The sequence below is a fragment of the Strigops habroptila genome, chromosome 9 (assembly GCF_004027225.2).
Source record: "Strigops habroptila isolate Jane chromosome 9, bStrHab1.2.pri, whole genome shotgun sequence".
Lineage (NCBI taxonomy): Eukaryota > Metazoa > Chordata > Aves > Psittaciformes > Psittacidae > Strigops > Strigops habroptila.
Window position 1 is genome coordinate 26986920 of NC_044285.2, and position 25403 is coordinate 27012322.

General features: G+C 39.9%; 1 long non-coding RNA gene across 6 annotated transcripts in view; it reads left to right on the forward strand.

Annotated features, from left to right (window-relative positions):
• Window positions 1–20228, forward strand: part of LOC115612884 — an 88806-nt gene extending 68578 nt beyond the window's left edge. For all 6 annotated transcript variants that reach the window (XR_003993195.1, XR_003993192.1, XR_003993197.1 and 3 more), the window contains 3 exons: window positions 11898–11958; window positions 17868–18059; window positions 19119–20228. This is a non-coding gene — a long non-coding RNA (uncharacterized LOC115612884). The remainder of the gene's footprint in view (window positions 1–11897; window positions 11959–17867; window positions 18060–19118) is intronic.
• The last annotated feature ends 5175 nt before the right edge of the window (window positions 20229–25403 follow it).

Genomic DNA, 25403 nt, shown 5'->3' on the forward strand with positions numbered 1-25403 from the left:
TCCTTTGGAGAGGGGATCAAATAAAAATGGGAAAAGCTGCACAGAGAGGCCTGTAGAATTTTGTATCTGAATCTGATTTTCATATTAAAAAAAAAAAAAGTCAGGATATGAAATTCATTTTGTGAAAAAATGTAGATATGAATATTTTATAATTTAGTGATTGAATCAACAGTAGGGAACTCTGCACATTATATAAGTGTGTAAGTCTTTGATTTGCATGTTTTTAGGGTAGGAATGAAGCTGCTTTGGAAAAAAACCCTGTATCAGTTAAACATTTTGCTAAATGTATGAAAAATGAAATGTTATGAGATGAAGCATGTATTCATTATGAAATGAAATTGATGTTTGAAGTTAAAAAAATTTTCAGGCCAAACAGAATTTTGAATATGTTAGCAGATCATATCTTGATTTATTTGTATGCTTAGTGGTGGCAGAAACCAAAGAGTTTGCCATCTGTGGGGAAGAAGGCAAATGATATTTCTAAATCACATAGGCTAACCTGCTCGTTTCTGCAGGAAAGCAACCTCAACAGCAACAATAATTTGCTCTAAACAGGCAAAATGCTGTGGAAGAGGTGGGTGAAAGAGGTGTTTTCTTCTCAGTAAGAGGAAAGTTTACTTTTCGAGCACCTGGGTTTCTGTATGCAGAAAGGCCAATGTCAATTGAGGTGGACTTGTTCCCCTACACTTCCTCTAAGGTAGTGGTAATACCAGGGCTCATTTAGGTCTTGAGATGATTTGAACTGATGCCCTGCATTGCTCTGAGGGCGTCCCTTTACCATGGAGAGCATTTAGCATCCTGTGCTGGCCAAAAAGCATTGCTACCTGTAGCCGACCACTGCAATGTAAAGAGGTGGATGATCTGTGCCCATGGTCCAGCTGGACAGCCTCTGGTTTACTGAAGAGAGATGCATGGTAGTGTGTGATTTATGCATGGTAGTGTGTGATTTATGGTGCTGACTCTATGGGGGAGGTGGGGGTGGCACTAGGAAGTGCTGCTGCCAAATCTGACCAAAGGGCCACCCTGCACATGTAACCGGCAGTGCTCTCACTGGTCCGTATGGCTGTGGATGGCTGGGTCACCGCAGGAGATGGCTTTATAAGTGCAAATACCTGTGGTCTAACACAGACCGTCCTGAAATCGCATTTATCAACAGCTGCCAGAGGTCTGCCATGTATGAGGGAGGCATTAAATAGTGTCAGTGTTTAACCACTGTGGCATGGGCAGCAGAGTAGTTGTGTTTGTGCAGTCTCCAGGAGTTAATGACTCGTGCTTTGTCCCAGTCTCTGGAAGGCTTTCAGGAGGAGCAGTAAGGATGACCGTGCTCCCCTGGGGTTAGAGCACATGGGTACATTTGGGGTTCCTGATGTTGGGAGAGTTGGTTCCGCAAGAATAACTTTTATATGGGGACAACAGAGCTTCTTGACAGCAGCTGATTTCTCGCTCTATGGAGTTTGTAGGATCTTAGTGACAAACACAGGAAAGAAAATGTAAATAAAAATGTTTAATTAAAAAAGTTTTGAATGTTTTTTAGCTTGTGGATGACAGGAGAGCAGGTGGCTGCCAAGCAGGACCATCACTATCTTATGTGTGTGCTTTGGGGACCACTGGAAGCTACTAGAGCTTCCAGCCTGGTCAGGTAAGGGCAAGACAAACCTAGGAGGAAATTACAGTGATTTTCTGCATTCTTCCTTGACTGCTGTGTGTACTGTTGTCTGTGCTGACCCAGCAACATCAGTACTGAAGCTTCTGCAAAGGCAGTACTGGTTCAAAACCAGCCTGTGTCTGTGCTAGGACGGGGCTTGGGTCGTCGTCCACCCTGACAATTTTATGGGACTTGCGTGGGCAAAACATCAAATAGCTCTTCAGAAGGATGTTGTATGCTGCAATAAAAATGGCTGAATTCTCAATATCCACTCTTTGCTGATTAGATAGAGCTGCAGCTCAGTGTTTCAGGTTTTACCCAGAGCAGACTCACCTCTTTACATAAGTTTACCTATGGTGTAATTATTAACTTTTTACAAACAAGCACAAGGTGGAACATTTAAATATACAGGAACAAGCTTATTATTAGATATTATTATTATTTCTGTAATAGCTCTTATAATATCATTACTCGTTTATTAAAGCTTACCATGAAAAATCTATTTCTCTCTCATACAGCTTCCGATTTTGATTGACACCAAAATAAAATAACTAACCTATAAATTATAATGTATGATTTAAGTGATGTAAAAATGCATTTTTTGTAAAGCATTGCAAGGATCATCAGTGTGCAACACACAATTTTAAGAAAATAAAAAATATTTTACCAAGATAATAATAAGGCAGAATGCAGCTCTTTTGTGAAGATTCTCACCACCTTCTTATATTAATTGTAGTAATCAAAGAAACCTACAAAAAAATCCCTATATCAATAGCCATTTGACCTTCATCAGGTAATCAGTCCCAGGTCAAGAGTGAAAATCTATGCATTCTTCTCAAAAATGCATCCCAATTTTGTGAACTGTCAAAGGAGCAAATCTCTGTCATTGAAGTCACCTCAAAATTCATGTTTGTAAAGATGCTCTCACTCACCTGTTTGTTGATGTTGGAAAGGCATCTTTTTTCTCATTTTATTCAAGCCAAGAAATGAAACTTTCTGAGTTTCATGTGTTCGCTGGGAGATGCTCTCTGCTTGCTGTACACTGACACAGCGAGCAGAGCTGAGTTACTCCAGCTGAAGATCTACCCCTAAGCTTTGGTTTCCCATTTCAGTATTGCAGACAGCAAGCGAACTAGGTCATTGACAACAGAAAATAATACACAATGGCTTGTTATCATCCATCCATTTGTTTGGGAAAACAGCAATCTCCAGGGAGGGAAAGGACTCCTTGCTGCATTTAAATACCGTATTTCAAATTGGGGTTTCTAATTCAACTTCTACATAGCCTGATAACTGTTCATTACTGTAAGAAGAAACTCACATAAATGTAAGTTATTCTACCAGGGCTCAGACTTTGCTCGATAAGGCTATCTTATAGTACTAGTGCTTGGTGAGTTCCATTAATGTGCTTTAAATTTGACTGTGCAAGTCCCATGGTGGAGGATGTGGCTCTTGCCCCTAGAGGTTTGCAGTGTAAAATGTGTTAATAGCACATTCCAGGTTAGATCTGAGTGCTTATTATGACTAATTTATTTCTTGAATTTAACATTTGCCTCTGCTTAGACTGTGATTTCTATGAATATTTTCCTCTATAAAGGTTTTTTTTTCTTCTTTCTCTGCAGTATGAATTGAAGAAATGTGTATTTGCAAACTAAGGTGGTTGCTACTTTTCCTTGCTTGGATGTTCATGGCATGTTGCCGGCAAACATCTAAAATTCAGTTTCCAAAGGTGTAGACAGCAAAGGGCACGTCTTGCAGAGACAAAATGAGGCCCATGCAAATAAATATCCTCACAGCGTGATGGGAACCCTTCTCAATGTTCAAATCCAACAGAGGAGCCAAGATATGCACGTATGCTGTAGCTCCATGTACAGTCAAAATACGAGGCAACATTTACTCTGGATTTATACAGTTTAACACTAAAGGGAATTTGGGATCTTCATAAACTATAACCCCAGCATTTCCTAAATATTTTTAGTGGTGCAAAATCTTCTGTGATCCAAGCTAGTTCACAGTGTGACTAGTCTCAAGGTAAGGTCATGAGGAATTATATTGTTTCTTTAGTGTAGTTTTCCCCTGTGTGTAATTCTTGAAAGCCAGCTGCAAACTTACTCTTTGCTGACTGCTTGGTAAATGACTTTCTACATAAATACATTGGTATATACAAAGCTAAAGAAGAAAGAGAGAGGTATCAAGGAGGAAGGTGGCTCCTTTTCCATCTTTGCATTAAGCATATTTCTTGTTTCAATGTCTCTTTCATTAGAATGTAATCTTTTTGGAAGCACTGTGAAAAGCCAGGTAATATCTTTAAACCTGGCCCATGCCCATAGAAGTATTTTAAGACTAATTTCATGGGTACAACCAGCTTCTCCAGACATCAACTTTTTATCTTTTTAACCATAAATTGATGTATTCTACTTTTACTGCTTTGTTTTCTTTTCAGAAATGCTGTTTATTACACTGAACTGAGTGACCATGCACTGAAGAGAGGTTTTCTTTTAATGGAAAAGCCATTTTTTGTTCTCAGACTAAAGTTAAAAACACAGCACTGCACCAGGTACTAAGAACGAGAAAAATAACTGCTACAGCTGAACCCAGGACACATGTTTTCTTGTGTAATTAGCTATCATCTCATTATTTATACATATATATTCCAATTTCAACAGAAGAACAGTTTTGGTTATATTTGCTTTTTCTATGGGAATTTTTCGTATTTTATGAAAGCTGCAAGTATAGGTAAAGATGAGGAAAGAGGAGCATAGGTATTGGTAGTGCTCAGTAAGTAGCTGATTTACAGAAATGGGAGTCCCCAGGGGCTGACTTGCAGCCCAATGACCAACACACTTTACATTTTATTTATTTATCTGGCTACTTAACACATCTTAATGTTTCTCTTATATGAATTAATTTACCCTATAAAGCACTCTGTGCAATAATCAATGACTCATTACACTGAAAACCCAAAGGAAAGATTAATTGAATGAAAAGTGTGTAAGAGGAATATTAAACTTCTGTGTTTCTAGTGACCCAGATATTTAGTGCTTTCTTTATGCTGAGTTCTCATAAGTTACAGCAGAGGTTTTTACCTAGAGCCACAGGGAGTTCAGCTGGCTTAGAGTGTGGTGATATTTCCCAGATATCACCACAATCCAGTTCATTTATCATCAATATCCACAGGAAATAATAATCTGTTTATACATCAGATTTCTGTCAGCTCTGCAAAGTTCTTGTTATGAATTCCTTCCAGCTGCTTTTTTCATGCCCACAGAAGAATTGCATTTGAAGACTTACCTCTTACGATCAGTTGCTCCAGCAGTTATTGACTGATAACCACCAGTAATTCCAACTCTCTGACAATCTTTGATAAGGTTTTTGTGTAGTCATTATGCTCTAAAATGTTGCCTCACTCATAAAGGTCTTGAACTTCAGGTTGGGTAACTGACACAGCCACCTTTCCTGGGTCCTTGAATAGGAAGAGGTTAGTAATATGGAACATGGAGATTACAGTAATATGGAACATGGAGCTTTTAGAGCTATAGAAATGTCATGTAAAACTGGGAGTCAGCTCGAAACTCCTGCATTATGCCCCATGGGAGTGACTGCATTCCCATTACCTTTTGAGAAGTGATACTTGCCAGTCAGATGCAGCTTGGCAAACAGCAATCAAGGTTTCTTTTATTCTGGTCAACGATTTTTTGAGAAAGTAAGTGAAGTAAAGCCATAAATCAAAGCAATTAGAACAAGGTATATATATATATATATATGAAGAAAGCTGTGGCTAAGCTCTTTTTGTTGACATTCTTTGCACTGCTGTTGTTGCATTACACTGTCTTTGAGTTCTGATTTGCTCCCCCTGAATTACTGTTCACCTCTGTTAACTTCCTTGCATCTGTTGTAGATTCATGTTTTTTTTAAGATCAGTATGTACCTGCATTCAGGCAGATTTGCACCATAGCAGAACAGATGAGCTGCTCCCATTCTGGATTAGCAAGTGATCAAATGCAAGCCTGGGAGACTTCCCATCCTGGAAAGGGTCAAGCCACACACCCCAGCAATAATTACATTACCTTTAAAGTAATCTGGGTAAAAAGGAGAATAAGAGACAGATGATTTCTCTATTTAGTTTTAAGGCAGCAAGAATTTAAGTCAATTTAGCTCAACATGCTAATTAGTATGTCCAAAGAGCTGTAGAGTCTAATAATACAGAGGATGAATTCTTTAAAGTGTAGGTGACCAACAGAAAGCCAGATGAATACATGATACTGCCTCTACTTTTGGTTGTCAGCTAATAAATTGCTTTAAACATGGTAGCAATGCATTGAAGATTTCTGTTATACTTTGTTCTCAACTGCAAGTGGTTGTAATTTCTGTAGGGACGTTATACTGTGCCATAGCACAGGGAAGGCAGTACTGTAAGGGTAAATTAGGAAAAAAAGATTTCAATCCTAAATGGATGAAACCTGAGATATAAATGCATGTCTTAACCCCTAACTGTGGTGTTTTAGGGAGAAAACAAACTAAATGGTATTAGTACTATACTGAATCTATTTGTTCTGTGAATCAAAAGCTGGATATTTTCCTTGCTTCTTTGTAATTTTATTGAAGTAAAATTATAAAAAGCTTTTGCCTTAATGTTTTGGCCCAATCTTTTCAGCGCTTCAGGGGACTGATATAGGTTACATAGCTGGCTTTCAGTCTGGTTTCTCCCTCACCAGCCTTTGCAAATCAGCTGGACTGATTGAGAGATTATAGCACTTTGGAAATCAGGCCCTAAATTCTGATATCTACAAAACATGAAAGAGCTTGAATTGTATATCTTTTGTACTCAACCTACACTATATTCCTTGAAGACAATAGGAAAAAAAAACCCCAAACTCAAACTGTCTCTTTATTTGGAGGTATTTTAATATCAGAGATTTCCTTCCAGCTAAGTAAACATTTGTTACAGAACTAAAAATGTTTGATATGCTGTTGTATCAGATAAACTTTGTTAGTGCACAGTAGCACAGTGCTGGTAATTTAAGAGCTCATAGGATTTTCAGCAGTAAAAGATCCCAAATGAGTGCTAAGCTCAGTGGGAAAATGCAGTACGTAAATCTGCAGAGAGAAGAGTGGAACAGGAGGGAGCAGTTCTGCACTCAATTTTGGGAACCCCAAACCACTGTTGAAGGATGTTAGAGAGAAACAAAAGTGAAGAAATGATATCTTGGGACATAGATGTTAATTTCAAAGACTTTTCATGTTAAATATAATGTTGGGCAAGAGCCTATCTGGAGATCCTCCAGTCACTGGAGAATCCTGCTGCCATTTGGCGTAGGGGGAGATAATCTGGTTTGGTGGAGGAATCAGCCTCTAGCTGCTGCATAGTCCCAATGTATATTCTACAACACACAGTTGTGCATTGCAGTTAGGAGCAGTGTTCACTGGATGTATCAAGAAAGATGGAAAAAGGTAGAGGCAAACAAAGCATGGCCAGAGTTGATGAATAAACCGGTTTCATGTGGTGGGATGAAGAACATCAACTTGTAAAGAAGAAATGATGGTTAAGATGAAGGGTTGTCACATCCAGAGTCAGCCAGCCCTGGATGATTTCAGAAGTAGTTATGAAGTTGGATCTGGGAAGAGCTGGAGAGGAAACAGCAAAGCCACCAGAGAAAGGCAGCAGAGGAATTTGACAACAAACTCTAGAGAGAAAACGCAGTGCCATGAAGGGGAAAGATGCTCGGGCACCTGTTGTGACAGCTGTGACTAAGCATACAATGACCAGATCAGGGTGAATAATGAGAGAATCTGCTCATTTAAGAGTGTATATACAAACCCAGCAGGGACGTGAAACTGTTTTGCTTTGTTTTACTGATAATATGTTATTGGAGTCATGTCTCTGGCTGTGTCCTAGAGTGGGTTCAAAACAATTACTTATATAACACAGGATATATTTAAGTCAGGGAAGAGAGGGGACGAGAACTGTGTGTATCTCAATTCCTGGTGAAGAAGCAAAATGAAATTATGTTTTTCTGAATAGATTTATTGATTTCTGTTTTTCCAACACAGGGATATCCATCTCAAGGGCTGGATGCCCTTTGCAAAATTGAACTGTAAAGTAATCGAAGAATGATATTAAGCCCTGTATTCATCTCTTACCAGCTGCTGGTCCATAGCCCAACCTGAACCACATGATTCTGAAAAGTAAACTCCTTAAAAATAAGATCAGTCAGTGTCATCTCCAGAAGTTAGAGCCCATCACTGGCTGGCTCCAGCCTAGTCCATGGTGGCCGGGGTTTGTTGATGGCCGGTACAGACAGGCAATACCTGGTGCAGGCCATGGCGTGCTGCCTTCTTGTAATGCTCTGCTTTACAAGTAGTCAGACATCTTGCGGATCGGCTTTGGGGTTAAAGAGTCTGATTTTGGAGTGGCAAATGCATGGCTCTAGCAAATTTTAATCCATATGTGAAAGAAAATTGCATTTGCTGCTCACTTACAGAGCAGAGTAATAAGCAGGACAACATCAGGGAAAACAAAAGGAAAAATAAAACTCAGCACAGCCGTTCTTTGGGCACCAAGAAACAGCATGTTTCAATGCAACTGCCCACATTGCAAGCCTGATTCGCAAATAATGGCATTCCATGCTAGAATAACCACCACTAATTTAATTTAAAATGAAACCCATATTGAGAAATTTTGAACACAAAGAAAAGATCTGTGAATGCAAATACCTGGTGGGCACAGCCAACCAGCAGAAAATATATTTAGATGGAGCTGAAGCTCAGTCCCTACTAGGGTGCACTGTGCTTACAGATCATCATGTATAAGGAATAAATTACAGCAGGGTTTGTAAACTAATTTGGTGGAGGTATGAATTCTTTATCTATTAATCAATGTAGGGAAGCATGAAGCACCTATAAACCATTCATCTCACTTTAGCTTCTTGTTTAAATTTAATTAGCTTTGTTCTGATTTGATTGGAAAAAATGGAGGTACCTTTGAATATAGAGGTGTCAGATGGAGTATCTTGGATAGCACTTACTGCTGTAAGATCCTCAGGGCAAAGGGTCAAGTAGTTTGGACTTTTTGTGTCCGAAATGAACAGCTGTAAAAATTCCTTACAGAGTAAGACCCCTCACTCACAGGTAAATAAAAAAGATGCTCATGGTGCCAGCACCTTGAGAACATGAATGAAGTTTGTAGCAGTGTGAATGAGTCCATTTCTCTTTTATGCCTGCAGTGGTTTTCCCCTCTCATCAGTTTCTCCATTCCTTTATTGTTATATGTATATGTACAAGGAGGATATTTAATAGGGAAACCTAATTTCTTCACCTTTTATCCTTATCCTAACTTTTCCTATTGCTGTAAGTGTTAAATATTTTCATTAACTGCTGTCAGATCAGTCAGATCAATGGGTTTGGTTTTTTTAATTAATTTCTTACAAAATTGTTTACCTTTTCTTCCCATAATTTCCATGGGGATTACAGATGAGGCCATAACATCTGTACGCAGTTATAGTATGTTTGATACCACACATGTAGTATGTAGTACAGGTAGTTGCAACTGCAAGTATAGAAAACCACATTGGGTCACTTGTGTTTCATTTCATTTTAGCTTGACCATTTATCATGGACATTCACTTTTTGTTTTTTATAAGAGAATTCTTTAAATGCTTTTATAAAATGAAAAGTCATTACTAAGCCTAAGAGTCCTACATGCTGACTTGAAAACTGCAGCTTCACTAAAAACCATGCACTAAATGTGATATACATTGCTGCATGCTCATAATGGATAAATATTGTTCTCTAGGTCACGCCTAGAAATTTTAATTAATTTCAGATGCACCCTATTTTTGTCCACATATGCAGATTTCAAATCTGTGCCTTCACCAATTTTGACACTGTGCGATGATGTATCTGAGCTTTCAGATGTCTGGCTTTTAGAGTTGTGAAATGATAAAACAAACCCAACCATTTCAGCCTTGTCAATCTAGTTCTCAGTGGACAGATGCCCTGGTGCTTGAAAAGCATCATCCCATGCAATACCTCTTGGCAGTGTCTAAAAAAAAAGACACAAAATAAGACTGGCTTCTCATCTCAAGAAATCACGTTTATGACCACACTGAAGCTCCTGGGTGAGGCTGTGTGGGGAAACGTGCACAACCTCAGCACATGCTGTGCCTCACTTGTGTATGAGTAAGTGATTTCTGGTCTCTCAGATAATGAATCTGACCTGCTTCTGGAGGAAGCTGCCTCTGGACAGTGATGGATTAATGGGTGAAGGTCCACGTTTGTGCATTGGGGTGTCTGGAATGAGTGGAGTTTATTCCTAGAGTTTGTGAATGCATAATTAATCAATTAAATTGTTTAATTAATTATGGACTTAAATATTTTATTGGATGCCTATCCAGTGGGAGTTGACTAAACTTTCTAAGGAAACAGGAGGGTTTGGGTTTATATTGGCACACCAGCAGGGACAACCCTGTCCCATTGGTATATGGCCATGGCTCTCTACCCTTGAAGGTCACTGCTGGAGGTCACAGCAGAGCTTCTACTCAGCGAAGCAGGGTGGGGATGCGGCTTCAGGCTGATCTCTCATAGTCAGTCTGGTTTCAGCTGAGCCCCTGGGGATGAGAAGTCCTGATGGGGCACAGCTCCAACACAGCCCAGCCTGGCGAGTCAGTACTTGCCATGGTGCACAAAACCATCACCAAAGTCTTGCAAGATGGCTTTAAAAACATGCAGAACCCACTGAATTTATAGTATGGAAAACTGCCTATGACTGAGAAAGATGGTGGATTGTTTTGGTACAGGTGAGGTTTTCTTTTGGCTGATGATTTGTTTTTAATATCACACATGGTATTAGAAGAAGTTGCAGCATTCAGGCATTTTTAATGAATTCATATTGCTTGTATATTAGTAGGAATATTTCCACTGCAGCAACCGACATAAACAGTTTCCACACTGGGGTATGTTATACTGCCACCAGAATTGGTTCTTCTGATGGTTCATTTCTTTTATGCTGAGAATTCAGGACCAATTCAGTTTGGTTTTATGCATCATTAGAGATTTACAATTACTTTGCTATAGTTTCTTTCTGGAAGCCTATCTCTCATGGTTAATGCTATGGGAGTCCTGTTGTGTAAAGGCTGGTATTAGCCACCTTATAGCAATAAAGCGTTTGAGAAGGATTTAGAATTATGAGTGGCTAAATTCTCCATGCAGCAACTGTAATACTGTTATCCCTTGCTGAGCTTGGGTTGTAACATTTTTTTTCTTCTCCTCAAATTAGAAAAAAATGCTGTTTCTTCAAGAGGTTTTGAATCATTTACATGTAATTTTTTGTTGAACTGCTGCAGTCAGACATGAGGAATTGTGAGAAATTCCATTTGGATTTCCTGATGCTTAAAACACATTTAGATTGTATTAGTATATAATGAAAAGAAGGCCTCCTCATTTTTTATCTCATTTTAAAAAATATAATCATTATTTGGGACTTTCTTTTGATTTTTACATTTTATGTGTGTTGCTAAAGTCAATAAATTTCACAAGCTTTGCCTTTGGACCATAAGAAGTGGATCTGTATGTGTAATAATCCACAGAATTCACGTTTTGGATAAATACATTATTGCACTGAAACAAACATGATATGCAGTGAATAATGTGGACCTGATCTAAAGGCCATTAAAATCAATGAGAAGATTTCAAATTAACTTTTATAGCCTTTAGATCAGGCTCTAAATGAGTAAATTACAGTTATGGTGTTTCCCATTTACATACCTGTGTGCTGCATTTAATATATTTTATGGAATTGAAATTACTTGGTACTCTTTTTCATGCTTTTTTAGGATAAGAATTTGCCAAGGGCCTCAACAGCAGTTTTTCCAGGCTTCAGCACAAGGATTATATAGTCAATCCACAAATGACTCAAATCTTTGAAAAAAACGGACATGGTTATCAGAGAAGCTTTGACGACATCAAGGACGGGACCGCTATCTGGCTTATTCCATCAGAGGCTCTTATTCCCTCTCATTAACATATTCAGGACATCAGCACCAGCCACCAGTCCCAGGGGAATTGCTTAAAACTTTGAAGGGAATATGCACAAGACCTCACCTCTGCATTATTATTTCAAATAGATCAAATCAGATTTGTCTTTTGTAAGGTTAGAAGAAAAGCTAGGGCACGGTGGCATTAGGGGAGAGATTCAAAGGTTGCAGGGAATTTTCAAATCCATTGTTATAACTTGGTAATCTTTTTTCTTTTACAGGGTTCTTCAATCCCACCGAAGAGCACAGAGCTGATCTCTAAGTCTGCTATCTGCTCCTGCTGTAAGTGTGAAACAGAGATGCCTCTACCTGCTCTTTCTCAGTGCCCTGTAATGAAAAACGCTTTTGGAGCAACACTGGAAATAAGCCATCAAAATATCTGATTAAACCTCTTAGGAAACTGTCACTAATCACCTTCTCTGCTCTTGATGGAATATGTTTATGCATTATAAATATACTTACTATGTGTGTGTGCTCCATAAATCACATTCAGCACTCGTATATGATGTATAAGCATATTCTATAGAATATACACAAATACAGATGCCAAACTCCCACAGAGTTCATCACTGGAAAATGTTTGAAGGATCTGATCCTTAATATTTAATGAGCAAGATGCTATTTCTTTCCTCAGCTTTTATCTCTGGTTTGGCATAGTCATTAAATTTGTTGTTTCCTTGCAAGATTATATAATTTATGACCTAATTTTAGACTTTTGTGTAACTGTGCTAAAATACCCATGGCATATCTGGATTTCTTTTTACAGAGTGTTTCAACATTAGGCACCAGCTAGAACATGACTGCTCAGCTATGAGCTTCCCATCAGTAAGGAGTTATAAGCACTAAAGGAAAACAACCCAATAATATTCAGATAGCATTGCAGGATTAGGTTGTGTTAGATTTTGTTTGGTTTGGTTCTTTTTTTTCCTGTAAAAATATGATTTAGCAGCCTGCCATATACAGCAGTTGGCAGGAATCACCAGGTAATGCAGTAATTACACAGCAATTCCTACTACTTAAAATATTTTCATGCAGCAGCTTCTGACTTTCAGACTGCTCTGGGACAAAGTCATGCAGCCTTCATTACAGGAGGGATGTATCAAGCTGGGGAAAGCAGGTGAAGAATGGCACTTTGTGCTTTAAAGTGACTGTCAGCCCCCTCACCCTCTGAGGAAAGTATTTGCTCTGCAACACCAGGCTGGCCAGGGTGATTTTTTGCTGCACAAGACGTTGCCAGATAACTCTTAAATGAATTACGCTAAAGCTGCAGCCACATTTTTTTGTGTCTTCTCTGTGTCCAGAGTCATTCTGAGGTGTCATAAATAGTGCCATGAGTTTCAGGTATTTTGTCAATTTAAACCATATTGGTTGGACCAGTCTTTCACAGTCTTTCATCACACTTAGTATATCTGCTATTGCATTAACACATTTTGAGAGCACTTTATTCTGGTGTTTAAGAGAGAAGTGGCTTGTGGCTGATGACGAGTTTAGATGCTTGGTTTATGCCTGCGGTACAGTTATGAGGCTTTTCTCCTCTTTTTCTACCCCACTCTGAGGTATCTAACACAGATGGCACAGGTGGGGTGCTACATCTTCAGACCAGCACCCAGGGCGATATGGACCCACATGTATGTGTAGTTCAGTGCACCCCTCTGAAACAACTTATTGCAGCACACAGGGTGAAGTGGGTGCCTAGGTGAAAGAAGAATATCCTATGAAAAGGTGACATTATTTCTTGGAATAAGAAAGACTGGGGAGTGTATCTACTTGGCTTTAATGGAGCAGTTCCAGGAAAGCAGCAGCAACCAAAGTGTTTTCAGTATCCCATAATTCAAGGGTAAAATCATAATTCCAGTTACCATTTCAGCCATTTCTGGCCTTGGGAAACCTGTGCTAGTATTTATTATTATATGATTGACCTATGATTTCTTCAGCATTTACATTAGCAACTATGATATTCATAGTAACATCCTTTAAATCATATAAACAGATGTCAATAGTGCATGATGAAGTCACATCCTGCAGATTTTTTATTTACTTAATCAATTTTTTTTCCTAGTAAAATAACATTGCAAGATGCATAATCTCACTTCCATGAGGCCTCCAGGGTCATATGTAATCACAGAATGCATTTTCTATAATCTTACAAAATGAGTCAATTCTATCCGAGTTACAAACAGTTATACAAAATCAGTATTTCACTTCCATCACTGTCTGACATCATCTTCCACACAGTTCAAGAAAATATTTACTTAGTTCTTTGACATGAATTGCCACAAAGTTTTTGGAACAAGAAATCAAGGAACGTGAGGAATTAAAATGGAATAACTTGATTTAAAGAATTTAGCCCCTTTTCTGAGTGCAGGATTTAGATTTCTAACTTTGTCAGATGCTTTTTGATAATATCTGGCCTGGTTATAGACACCTCAAATCTCTGTTCTTGAATGAAGTGCCTATGCACAAATCGATAGGAGAGTTGCCCGGAATATCCAGAGCTGGAAGCTGATCTTCTTTCTTTGTCATCTAAGTATTTTCTTTGCACAAGCGAGTATTTCTCTGGGTGAATCAAGATGCTGCATTTATTTTCAGGCAGCTTCCTAAGGCACATTGTTTCTGATGCTTTTCCGTGCAAAGCACTGCAGAGCAGGCAATACTTGACAACAGCTTATTGTTCTGTACAGGCATTACCAGCTGTAATTCTTGTAAGCTCTAAAATAACTTTTTATTCTTTCCACCCCTTCCAGTACAGGAGAGGGCACTGACAGGCTCCTTGGTGTAGGAGTGGTGAATTCCCAGTCCAGCCCTGATATGCTGCCTGGGAGGGCAACTGTTTCTGCACCATGCAGGTGAGGTGCTAGGGTCAGCCTGAGACTTCTCCCTGCCTTGAAGTAGAGTTGGTATGATTGTATTTATCCACAAAGAGACACTAAATGTTTTTTCAGATTGTTCCGGTGATGCGTCAGAAAGTTTTAGCTCTCTGTTTGTCTCCGTATCCCCTTCTTGCGACCTATCAGTACTGGTGAGGGCTGTGTCTGATTGCCTTTATGTCTCATCCATCACTTTTTTACTGAAGTTAAATTCTTCTGAACTTACATTGCCTTGAAGGGTTTGCCTGGCCCAGCAGTTGCCAGGCTTAGGATATTTCAGATTGGTTTTGGATCATTTTGAACAAATTTTTAAGGTTCGTGGGCCTTATATAAGTCATCATGCAGATGGACTCTTTTTATTCTCTGGGCATGTAGCCCTAAAAACGCCCTCTCATTTCTAGATGTAAGGAGAAGTAAAAAGGTCAGAATAGTTCTAGATCATGTTTGTGAAGATTGGCGGTGTATAATAATTATTAACAGTTTCTGTAACAGTGCAGGATACAGACACGGGACCAAACACCTGCAGTGAACCTCCTCAGGCGAATTTCTCCTTGGCTTCAATCACATTTCTTCCGGAGAAGAGACCGCTGGCTGCACTCAGGGCGATCTGCCTGTTCTTGGCTTAAGAGGCACTTGTAATCTACTGCTAAGAGACTTATTAGCAATGTAAAAATGAATTTGAGGCAAGAAAAGTATTCTTCCTAGAAGAAATGTATTTTTTGTAGAATAAGTTTTGCTGACAGAAGTAATTGGGCTAACTTCTTGTGACTATGGATGTTATTTGTTGCCCCTTATCTTACCAAAGCAAAGGGTACCAAATACTTTGAACTTTGTAAATAATTGTTTCCAAAGTGGTTTGGATTTTTTTTTGGCTATATAAATTCTTTAGAAAAAAGCTGGCCTCTAATCCTTTCTCTTCCACAGCTTTCACAGCTCAGCTTCTTCCTACTCTAGACATCTTCTATTTTCCCTCTTTGGGTTTTAATGTTTTCTAGATATTAATAATGTCTCTTTTAAGGGTAAATCTAGAGCTTTTTTTCAGATTGGAAAAGTAATTCCTAAAGCTTTAATAGTCTGGAGAGAGACAAGAAAAAACAACCCACCAAAAACAACCCCCCTTTATTTTCAGCTGCTGCAGATGCTGGGACTGCGCTTTGGGGACATGTGCCAAGAGCCTGACCAGTGCCCAGAACAGGGGTCCTGGCCATCGGTCTGGCTGTTTTTTCTCACTCCAGATGCCTGGACAGTGCAAACAGCCAGCAGAGGAGTTGGTCTTTCACTGGTTGTTCATTCCTGCTGGGCTGAAGTGGAGCTGGGAGTTGCTCTTGCTCTACCATCCCACCCCACCAGTACTCTCTATCACCTCCTGTGCTGAGGGGCACAGTTTTCTTGCAAACACAATTTTTCTCAGTTGTATTTCACTTTTGCAACTCAGCAACAAATATCAACCCAGAAATGGGACAAAAACCTCTCCCAGAGTGTGTGTTATTGAAGCAGTGTCAGAGGTCTGCAGGAAATCCACGCTTATTATTTGCATAAAACCAAGCAAACTCAAGGATGTGGGAAAACTGAAATGCTGGAAAAGCAAGACATGGCTTACTCTCTCATCCTGGAAAGCTGAGCACAAATGTTTTTAGTTAGCTTTCTATTTGCTATCTATCTGTTTACTTATTTTGCAAAAGGCACAAATGATAAGAAATGTATGTCTTTAACCGGAGCAGTTACCTCAGATTGGATTCTCGGAGGTTACAAGGACGGGTGTGGTTTGGACAGACCCTTACAGCCCAGAAAAATAAATGGCAGCTGCCTGTTCTCATGTTGCCACTGGAACAGGGGTGGGTGTTAAATCCCAGTATTCAGCCTAAGGCATCAACCTAAACCAGGGAGCAGCAAAGCCCAGGCATCCATGGACATCTTCTGGAGTTGCAGGAGCTTCATAGCGGATCCTGAAGGAAGGATCCTTGTTGAGACACCTTGTTGTGTCAGTCTCAAACCAAGCTCACAGAAACCCCATGGCCGGTGTAGGGCTCATCAGTCCTTCGTCTAGTCCGGACCCATCTGCTGTTGAGGGTTGCTGATGTGTCTGTGCTGTGCTGCAATTCCCCAACTGTCCTCCAGTATGAGGTAGGGGGGAAAGTAGTTCCTGTTCAGCCCAGCTGTGACACTTCTTGAATCTTCAAGTAAGAACTTGATGGTGGGAGGCTCCCACCAAGCCTGATATTTCCTCCTTCCCCTCCTCCAATGGCAGCAGTTTCAGGTCTTAGATGCCACCAGCAGATCCTCAGGCACTTGGTTTACGGTTTGCTCCCTCACGCAGCTGAAGTTGAGGGAAGGAATTAAAAATTTAAAATTTCCAGGTTTTTTCTTAAAAAAAAAAAAAAAGTTTATGATTTTTAAGGAGGCGCCTCACAGCAGAGCCGAAATGAGAATGTTTGTATTCGATACCATCCATCAACACCGTGATGTTGCGGGAGCGGCTCCTCCAGCTCCTCTCATCGCAGTGGACAGAAGGAGCTGTCAGGGAGCCGCGTGTGGCTACCGTGCCGAGCAGGGCGGGAGCCATGCTGGCAGAGATCCCTTCCACAGAGGGGATTTCTGTACTGACAATTTTTGGCTCCTTTAGGTTACTTTGGAGCTGCACAGAATATGTAATGTTCTTCACTTGCTGAGGGACTGACAGGGAACTTAAATACAGAATGCAAAGATAGATCATCTCCCAGCATCACTTTGTTTTCTGCTGCTCTAAAATCATTTTACTTGTTCCTGCAAGCTACTACAAAGCCAGAAGAGCTCTCTATATTTGCTTCCCGGATGCCTTTTTCTCCTCTGCTTACAACTATAAAAACAGCTTTTCATGCTCCAAATCAGAGATAAATTGAAATCGCTGCTGAAGAAATAAAACACAAGGCTAATCAAATTGTAGCACAGGAAGCAGCCTTCAGCCAGTGCATTTTTTGAGAGCTATTTTTAGAATATATTTTTATTTTGTCACTCCATATGGGAAGTCAAACCCATATGGTTTGGGAGAATGGAAGGTTGTGCTTTTGTAGAGATCTCACAAACCATCACTGCTCAGCCACATACTTAAACATGTGCTTAAATCTAATTGTCTGCAATGGGACTGAAGCACATAAACTCCTCGTGACTGGGGCCTCAGGCCCTATCTGAGGTTGTAACAGTATTATTCCCTTCTGAGATGTAAAACTGTTCTATATTCTTTAACCAGTCTCCATTTAACTTGGCTCTTCTTAATTATGACATTTCTCATTCATACACCTTACTTTTTTTTCCTTTTCATTTCTTTATTTCATTTCCATATTTCAGATGTCCTGATGAATGTTTGGTCCAGTACCAGACAGGATGCAAAGCTGAACACCCATAGCCATCACTCTCCTGCTCTTCACAGTAGATGTTGCTACCCTACAATTATCAAGATTAATATGGTGTTGGAGAATATGACTGGATTCTGCCCACACCACCATGGCATGCTGATAAAGCAATGATAGCCTACAAAAGGTATCATTCTTCTGATAATGTATAAAATTAGAAACATGTCCTCAGTGTTAAAACACCAGAACAGACATTTTACTTGTGTTTTGGGTTGTTCTATGAGACTTCACCAAAAATTATGTTTCTTCTAAGGAATTCTGTGCGATGGTTAAAAGCACCAACAAAAAGTTCATAACCTGGTAAATTCCAGACATTCATTTAATGAATATTTTCTATTGTAATCCTGGAGTTTCTTCCCTGTGCAGTTTCTCAGAAGGTGAAATTAAAAAAAACCCAACAAAACAACAAACCAATTTAAAACTATTTATTTAACTTACAATTAAATTTAGTATTTCTTACAATTTGAAAGTCAAAATTTACCTGAGCCTGTGTTTCTTGTGCTCTCAACTCTGTCACTGACTATGGTATTGAGGTAAATAAGGGGCATACTTATTGAAGCAAAGAAGTCCTTACCAAGTCCTTAGAGGTGTGGGTGTCCAGACCAGCCTGTTGGCTGCTGAATGCCCAAATCTATAATTAAAAGTCATCTTTGAAATTCAAAGGGCTCCTGAGGTGCTCAGTAGGCAGCCTTTCACTTCCTGGGCTTCCCCCAATCTGGAAGCAAGCTGCAGGCAGGAAAAATGCAAATTGGGCAGGGTTTTGTCCTGTTCACCACAGCTATATGCACCCCAGCAAAAGCCAAGCAGCGTTGTGTGGCAGTCAAGAGGCAAAGTTAAATCACGTGTCTGTTAGTATGAAATGCTGAAATAACTATTCTAATATGTCTGAGATGATAACTGACTTTGTGTAGAAGAGATCTGCAAGACACAGTAAAACACAGCTGGATGCCTTTATATGTAGCATAATGAACAGAGGCTCGGAAGTTTGAGTTGTGTGGATTTATACAGGTTCAGCAAAGTCAACATGCTGTAGAACTGCTTTCTGACTAAAGGAGAAGTCATTTTCTTGTTACTTTTGGTTCAAGAGTTGTATTGGACCTCAACATGGAAGCACAGCTGAAGAAAAAGTAGGGCATTGGCAGCTATTATGTTTATGCCTTTTCTTTTTCTTTTTTTTCCCCCTTAGGAAATAATTCTCCACCTTTTTTTTTTTTGATCAAGTGCCATGGGAATAGGACCTACCCAGTGGAGATTTCAGTGTGGCAGAAGGATGGGAAGCATGGAGATTTCTGAGATGGTTTGGATGCTGCTTCTACCAAGTAGAAGTGATGTTAAACTGAAATTGTTCATCAAACTGTCACCTCATACGGATTATTCTATTGGAAAGTCAAGAAAACCACCACTGATTTTATTTTTTTTCCCCAAAAATATAAAACAGATATCTTGTGTAAGAGGAGACAATGTTCAAACACCCAAGCTCAAGAAGGGGCTAAAAGGAAAAGCCTGAGGTTAGAGCAGAGAGAAACTGTCAAAAGTTTTAAAAGAAATTTTATGAAGCCATATTTGTATGCAAAATCTATGATCACTTTGAAATCAAAAAAGCTACTGTTAGGTTATTTGCACAAAGTAGCTTTATAGTCAGAAAACCCCTCATCACTTCTATCCCACTTTAAAAAATACATTCTATACCATTCTGAAATCCCAAAAGACAATAAAAATCACTTGGATTTATGATGCTTGGGTGTAAAGGAATTAGATGCAAGTAGCTGGGTTTTCACAGAAATATTATTCTGGAACATTTGAATAACACAACTTTTGGACCAGGTGCTTGGGTTGTGTGTGTGATGTGAGCACGTGAGCACTATGAGGTGGACTTGTGATGTCACTGCATTTCCTGTTCATCACTTAGCACAGCTGAACATCATGGCCCCTGTAAAGCCAAACAAGAGGTTGTCAGTGACTTCAGTGGAGCCAGAATTTCATCCCAGGCCAGGAGCTACTGATGGAGAGTTCCACCGGCTGGTGACTTGGAGCAACTTCAAGTCAGTGAAGCTGAAGGGAAAAAATTCCTTGTCACATAACTGATCTCTTTGGCAACCCAGGGTACCCAAATTTCACTGGATTTTCTACCAAGTTTCCATTCATGTTGCAACTATGTAGATAATATGTTAAGGCATCATTCTTAAAAAAGTAAGGAATTAATTTCTCTAAGAGATGGGTGATTTGTAGAAGACATTTGTGTATTTTTGCATGCTAAATGTGCTTTATATTTACAAATAAATTTGCATAAAATCTCCATCTCTCAATGTCATAGTTCTATTTTACCTTTAATTCAGATGCTTAAGAAATGTAAACTATTTTTACAGCTAAATAAAAGCAATACAAAGCTGCCTGGAAAGAATAATGAGATACACATTGTGCCATGCAGCCACGGTAAATCCAGCAGCACCATGGTTACAGTCAAAATGTGAGGCCATCAGCAACTGTGGAATATCAGCACATATAGATTCCTCTGACTAGATTTAGCAAGCTAATCTTAACTGGGGAAGCTCATGACACTAGGTCATCAAGAGAAAATATTTAGCTGAAAGATCGACGGTGTATACATCAAGGGTTTATTACAGATTAACATTGGCTGTAGCTGGGCCAGGCTTGGTATCAGCAATAGTGTGGCTAGCAGGACTAGGGTAGTGATCGCTCCCCTGTACTCAGCACTGGTGAGGCTGCACCTTGAACACTGTGTTCAGTTTTGCGCCTCTCACTCCAAGAAAGACATTGCAGTGCTGGAGCATGTCCAGCGAAGGGCAACAAGTTGCACCAGGGGATGTTTAGATTGGATATTAGGAAACATTCCTTCACTGGAAGGGTTGTCAAGCATTGGAACAGGCTGCCTAGGGATGTGGTAGAATCACCATCCCTGGAGGTATTGAAGAGACATGTAGACTTAGGGACATGGTTTGGTGGTGGACTTGGCAGTGCTGGGTTAACTGTTGGACTTGATGGTCTTAAAGGTCTTTTCCAACATAAACAATTCTATGATTCTATATGTGCTTTGCAGAAATAAATATCTCAGCATTCCTGTAACTATTGGTGGATTTGCTAATGGGCTTATAAAGAATGTCATGAGGATGGCACCAGTGGGAAGGTATATTTGCACTCCCTTAGTCATTGGGGTAAAAGGCTCAAGTGCCATGGCTCTGGGTTGACTAATAGATTAAGAAAGGGGTTGCCCTCTTTAGAAATTAACTCAAACATGAGGAGATAATTACACCAAACTAGGGTGTGAATAGCCTCAGCTGATGGAAGTCAAAGGAAAGTAAACAAAAGGTGGACTGAGTCTGCAACTTCTTTTTTGGTGAGGAAGCTTAAGGGATAAATTGCCTGGATTTTCAAGAGGCTAAACCTTGTGCTCCATGACTTGTGACTGATGCAGGTAGGTCTCATCTCTGACTGTGTTTCTCAGTAATACTTGGGGGTTTTTTTGCATGCATTTTTGCTGTTGAAAGTGTCTTAGTCACCCTGCTCTTTAAAATTTACCTAAAACAAGCTAAAACTGATATGCTGACTTGCTGCTATTCCCTGTTGGCTGAATTACAGTGGTCTTGCTTTAATTAAACTTAGTATTGCCATTAAAAAATTCCAAGGGTGGCTTCCCAGGTGCTAGGTGACTGCACCAAGGATCTTTGCAGGAACAAGCATACAGAAGACCAAGCAGTAATGAAGGGGTGCATTCAGTGTTTTCTGGGTGACCAACCACATAGGATGTTTCGGGAAAGCAGCTGTGACGAGCTCTCCTGTAGTGTCTAACTTTGCTGAATCTTTTTGTTCTAGAGCTGTTGTTCTTGTTTGTGGCAAAGTACGTGGGGCATACAGCAAACCTTGTATTTCAGAATATGCTGCTTTTCCCTTTTCCCTTTTTCCCTTTGGGTTTCTTCTTCCTGCTGAAAGAGAAGCAATAGTTTTGTGATAAGTTTTATGCTGGTACCAGACAAGACACTGCATGATGCTGAGCATCTTGTTAAGAAGGTGCTGAGCCTCTTAAGCCCCATAGGTTTAAAGAACACTAGGTCCTCGGCATCCTGAAGTGCTGAATCCTGTGATGCTCAGTTTTCCCAAGCATGTGGACAACAGTTTGCAGTGAATAGGGACAGCCTAAAACTTGCATCAAAAGAAATGCTTTGTTTTGCTCAATCACGGCAGTGAATGTGTGTGCATCTCTGAGAGTGTGGACAGGCCTGTTGACTCCTAAGGGCCACTCATGTGCCTTAATTGAGTATGTACATGAATGCTTAACTGGTTGGGATCAGTGTAAACAACCCTGAATGTCAAGCTCTCTTTTGGGTCTATTTTGTAAAGCTAATGACCACCAGGCATTAAAAACCTAGTTCTGGTCTTTGGAGATGCTGAGGCATCTTATTTTGTATTTTTAAAGGTGAATGCCTTCACCTTAAAATAAAATGTCTTTACTTCAGAGACATGGGAGCGTAAAAAATGGAGAACTGTGAACTTAATGTCCTTGGAAGTTTACGTTTTTGGGGTTTTTTAATGTTCATAACTTAAAAAAGGAACCAAATAATGCTGCTTAGAAACATTTAAAAGCAAAAAATCATACTCAGCAGACAGCTCTTATGACAAGGCTCTGCCCAGAGTGAATTTTTATGCTTGAGTTATAAACCCTTGAAAAATGGGGATCCTAATACAAAAGCTGACACAGCCTTAACTAAAGCAGTTCTAGTAAGTGCTGCTATAATTATTTGCTCATTAATTACAAATTTTGCAAGACATGAGAGTAACACAAGTTGGAAAATAGGAATAATTATCAGTAATAATGCCACAGAAGCTGGACATATTGAAAGTATCTTCCTCTTTAAATTTAATAATAGCAAGACAGCTAGGAAACTAATAAGAAATACATAATTGAAAATTAACCTTGCAAATCTGCTGTTAATAAACCATGGTACTCTTGCATTACAGTAATTTTACAGAGACTTTAATTTGCATTTGAAGTGTTATTCCAGGTAACACTTTGTCTGTTCACAACAATTATATCTTTTGAATTAAAACAAAAATGCGAAGGTAGGATTTAGTATAGCTGAAGAGTATGGAATAGTATATACTGTAGTTTTTAGTAGCTCAGAGCTCAATTGATTGGAAACCAAATGTACAATGGTGATTTTTGTGCTGGCTGTTGTGCCTGAATGCTGTTTTGTTATTGTTGAATTCAAGCATTGTAGTGTTCCCTGCTTTCATCTTTGGCTTGTGTAAATATACCAGTCGGGCTGTTGGATCACTTGTCCTTTCTCATCCTCTGAGGTGTGAGGCTTGATTACTTGGGGAGGCTTGAAAACATCCAGTGCATTGGTAACAGGCAGTGTGTGGTCCTTGAAATATTCTGCTGCAGTGCATGTTTTTACTGCTGTTGTTTGAGTAGTTTTAACGGATCTGATGGGGGCAGGCTGCTGGAGGCTCTGGGGTTTGCTGAGCAGGGTAAGTCAGCATAGCCTGTGGTTTAATGGAAAGGTGGTACTTTACTGCAGGTTGGCATCTTGTGCCTGAGGTTTGCCCGTGGTTCTCCACTCAAAGGGAAATAGTACTTCCTTACGGATGTTTTATATCTGTTGCCAATTGGCGGAAGTCTATAAAAATATATTAAATCAATCTGCAAGTAAGGATGAAGAGAATTGTTTAGTCAAAACTCGAACTGAGTCAGCTGCTCTTGCTAAATATCTCCCACTCATAAAACAAACCCGATGCATATTACTCCTTGCATTCAGTCACAGAAAACTTGCACATTTGTATCCAAGAAATGTTCGATAATTTTGGCTCTTGTATCTACTGATCTCTGAGTGCTCAGCTGGAAAAAGAGGATGGACTGTAACAAAGGGGAATGTCCTGGACTGCAGGCTTGCACTTACATCACCGTGTTAATGGCAACGGAGGTATATACAGGGTTTCAAAGTTGTGTATGGCCAACCAGCTTGGAAAACAAAAAAACCCAAACAAACAAACAAAAAAAAAAAACCCCAACAAGAAAACAAACCCAGGACCTACAGTGTTTGGCATCAGAGAGGAGGAACATTGTACACAAACAATTGGGTTAAGAGTGTGCTCTCCAAGCAGTGTTTCTGCACAATTCCAAACTCCATCAAGGGCTGCATGTAAAATGTTGGCTTCTTTGTGCAAACCCACAAATCCTAGGGAAAAGGCCATTAGGGGTCAGCAATTCAGCTGTTTGTCTGCTCACTTTATGTAAGAGGTTAGCAGCAGTATGCTTTTTGTCCAAAGCCAGCAATAGCAGGAACAGCTTGTTTCTGAAAGGGCTGTGGCTCCCCTTGTAGTGATAGAAGACGGGGTCCTGAAATAAACCTCAAATGTGGATAGTCTTTGATTTGACCTTTTGTCCATTTATTTGGCTATAAGAGTATGCTTAGCACAGCATTTGACTCCCGTTACTCCCTTCCCTAACAGGCCATACAGCTCAAGCACCACCAGCACAGATGTTTTACCTCCTCCATTTTGGGGAATTTAGAAAACATTGTAGCATGGGACAATAAGGTGTTCTGACTGCCTAAGCTCTCCCTTCAGAGAAGCTCGGAGCATTGTATGGAAAAGCAAACTTCCCATCTCCTTGAAGCATCTGGGCAAAGCCCCAACAACATTGCAGATCTTGGTGGCTTCAGACCACAAGAGGAGAGGTTGGTGATGTCTCTCTCCAAATGCCTTTGAAATCAGTTTACGTATTTAAAAAGACAAAAAATGACAAATGACTTTAAATGCTGTTCTGCTCTGGGGGCAAACCATGGAAAGCTCTCAAAAAACTGGAGTAGAGCTTATTTGTGTGAACTCAGTGTGGCCATGCCTGACTCAAAACTTGATCTGAGAAGAGCTTCACCTGTCCCATGAAGATTTGTTTTGGAAATGGAGCAGGGTGTGGATGGGTGTTCTTCAGCTTAAAACTGGTCAGGATGCAACCATTGCATTTGTGAATGTAAATTAATGATGCAGAGTTCAAAGATGACCCAGAGAAGAACTGTTGAAGACCAGTTAGGTGCAGCTTCCCTTCCATATGTGTCTGTAAATCTTACTGGCAGCTCCTGCAAGACCAGTACAAGCATTGGGGCTGTGCTGAATTTCAGGTGGGAGCTCAGAAGCTTGGTCAGCCTCCCAGGCTGAGGTGCACCAAGCAGAGGCAGGTCTTGTGTAGGGAAAGCTGACACCTGAATGGATGAAGAGGATGAGGGATAGATAGTCACTGCTCCAACCTTAAGAAAAAGAAGACAGAAAATACTGTTTTGTTGGTCAGAAAAATAGGTGGCTGTGAGGGAAATGTGCCTCTTAATGATGCTCCTGAGGCAGCCTCTGCTAGTGATTCCTGATCAGTATTCTGTTCACCCTCGCTTTCTCAAGGAAAGACATAAAGCAACAACTTAGCCAAAAGGAAGCTATTTTTAGAAGATGGAGAGATGATTTT